The sequence below is a fragment of the Pteropus alecto genome, unplaced genomic scaffold (genome assembly GCF_000325575.1).
Source record: "Pteropus alecto unplaced genomic scaffold, ASM32557v1 scaffold155, whole genome shotgun sequence".
NCBI lineage: Eukaryota > Metazoa > Chordata > Mammalia > Chiroptera > Pteropodidae > Pteropus > Pteropus alecto.
Window position 1 is genome coordinate 6,496,977 of NW_006438113.1, and position 2,802 is coordinate 6,499,778.

Sequence of the window (2,802 nt, forward strand, 5' to 3'; positions counted from 1 at the left end):
TGCCGGCCTCCCACTCCCCCGGGGCCGCCGCCGCCGGAGATGAAGAGGAAGAAAGAACACGGGGAAATTACTTTCGTATTTGCAACGCGCGCGCGCGCACACGCACATCTTCCCTCCGGGCTCCCCTCTTGGCCGGGGCAGCCCCGTCCAGGCATTGCCTTTAAAGCCCCTTCGGCTTCTAAAGACCTACAGGAAGCCCCTACACACACACCTTGGCGTTCCCCGCTCACACCAAGCGCCGCGTATCCCCGGGCAATTCACACACAAACAACTTAACCGCGCCCCCACCTCCCATTTACAAAAGTGTGTGTTTTCCTGAAAATTCAGATGCACAACTTAACACCACCACCCCTTGCCACCCCGAAATCCAGCGCCGTCCGCGGCGGTTCTCGTACACACAGGCGCACAACTTCGCGTCTCCCCAAAGGAAGCGAGGGAGACCGAGGTGGTCCTAGCCCGGTCCTTCCCACCCTGCCTCCCCGAATCTCGGTTCTGCCCGGCCCCTGGTGTACAAAACGAGGCTAGATGCGCACCGGCAAGAGGAGGGCACCAGATCCACGCGCGCACAACCGCACTCACGCCCCGCACACCCAGCAAGACCCGGCCCCCGCGTGCAGCCCAAGACCGCTTCGCGCAGCCCGGCGTTCGCCAGTAGCCTGGGCCTCGGCCCCCGGCCGCCACGGGGAGCGCAGCGGAGCCCGGTCGCTCTCCCGACTCTCCTGGCCCCCGCGCACCCTTAAAGGGGAGAGCCCCAGCACCCAGCGCCCCATGCTCGCACCCCAAGAGTCCACGGGGAGCTGGAGGAAGGCCCGGGGCGAGTGGGCTCCCAGGTCTGGCCCCAAACTTACCAGGCGCTGCGAGCGCCGCTGCCGCCGCTGGAGGACGCGCCGCTGCCGCCGCCGCCGCGACCAGGCAGGGCCGGCTCGGGCCGGGAAGAGCGCTGCGAGGGCGCCGAGATCGACTCCGCTCCGGCTCCTGCTCCTCGCAGATCCGGGCTGGGGTCACCGCGCTGCGCCGGCGCTGCTCGCTTGCTCAGCCTCCCGATCGCTGCTCGCCCGCCCGCTGCCCGGCCGCTTGCTCTCCCGGGTGCCCGCCGCCGCTCGCTTTTTTAATGTCCACAGACAGTGAAAAGGAACTCGGCGTTAGGGGGTGAGTAAGTGAATCAACTCGCCCGGAGCCGAGCAAGTTGAAGTGTCAGATTACATTGGCTATTCTATTTCCAAAGGGCCCCGCGCCGCCGGCCGGCCGCAAAAGCCGGTGCGGAACCGCGGACGGAGCGGAGCGCTGCGCCGCCGCCGCCGCCAGCGGTCTTATCCACTCTGCTCGCGCGCTCTCTGCGCTCTCACCTCTCTCTCCTCTTCTTTTTCTCCTGTTTCTCTCCCTCGCCTTTACTTTCCCTTCTTTTGCTCTCTTTCTTCTCCGCTTCTCCGTCTGGGCCCTCTCCAAGCTTTCCCCCTCTGGCTCTAGTGGGTTTCGCGTGTCACCTCCCCCGCACCTGCTTCTTCTGCCCCTCTCCCTCCACTACTCCCTGACCTCCGCCCCCCCCTCCCTCCGCCTTTGACCCATCAAGTTTAGAGTAGGAGAGAAATGCTGAGCCTAGGAAGGGGACCACAGTGGGGAGGGGTCTAAAAATCACCCGGATCACTGGAGTGCCCCCGCTCCTCGCTCGCATGCAGCCGACGGCAGTGCACTCCGCGCTGCAAACGCGGTCAGGTACCCGAACTGGGGGTGAGCGAGTTGTTAACCAGATCGCCAAAGCCTTCCCCTTGGAGAGAGCTTTAGGGTTCTTCCCAAAGTCTGAGGACTGGAGGGTGGAGCAAGCAGACACCCCATCACCACCACCACCAAGGGCGATGTTGGGGGAGGCTGGAGCGCGGTACCCCGACAGCTGGGAAGGAGCGGTGCGCACATTGTCTGTCCCTGACACCCATCGCGTCCAGAGGTGCGTGGGTCCCCTAAGGCCCGGCGGGGACTGCCCTGGGCCCAAAGCGCGCGGGCGGGGTGGGAGTGTCCGGACCCCTTAGTCCAGAGCTGGGAACTACCCCAGGGGCTGCGGAGAGCGAAGACACAGGACGCAGTTGGGTGCACCCACTCGCTGCATTCCCCTCGCAGACCCACCCCCGAGAGTATCCAAGTGCGCGCCCACCTTGGCTCACATCCACTGCCACTAACACGGAAACTCCTACACAAACAGCATACACATTTGCTCCCACACTCAGTATTACAAACACGCTTCCACACGCGCACACGCACACAAACACGTATACTTGCCTCACAGATATGCGTGTACACGGCCATAGCAGGCACACTCAAAGAGGCATGCAATTGCACACGCACACACATATCGTTGTACAACCCCACATACACTCAAAAACAAAACACGAAACATTACCCTGTGCACTAAATTCTCACGTTCACGTACACATACAAACACATGTCCTCTTCCCTTCCTTTTCCACACCCATTCCTCAAGCCCACCACTATGATGTGCAGCACCCTCAGTCCCAAATCATAATCAGCGCTCCCGCAGCACAGACGCGCGCGCGCGCGCGCGCGTGTGCTCCAGCACGCGCTCCCCTCCCCACACGGGCGAGGGGAGGCTTCAGCCCGGCGCCCGCTGCGGATCCCAGGTGTGGCGGTGGCTCCGAGCTCCGTATTTTGCAGTCCGCCGCGGTGTCAGAGGCGAGGCGAGGAAGGGAGCTGGAATAACAAAGGCAAGTTGGGGAGAGCGCAAGGGGGCGCAGCCCCGGCCGGGACGCGGGGGGAGCCCTGCTCGGCCGGGGCTTTGGAGGCAGCAGGGTC

General features: G+C 63.9%; 1 protein-coding gene across 1 annotated transcript in view; it reads right to left on the reverse strand.

Moving 5' to 3' along the window:
- The window catches only part of ZMIZ1 (zinc finger MIZ-type containing 1), a 235,731-nt gene extending 234,547 nt beyond the window's left edge, over positions 1–1,184 (reverse strand). Inside the window, exon 1 of the mRNA XM_006915482.3 lies at positions 849–1,184. The gene's annotated coding sequence lies outside the window, so the exon portion shown is untranslated. The remainder of the gene's footprint in view (positions 1–848) is intronic.
- Positions 1,185–2,802: the final 1,618 nt, after the last annotated feature.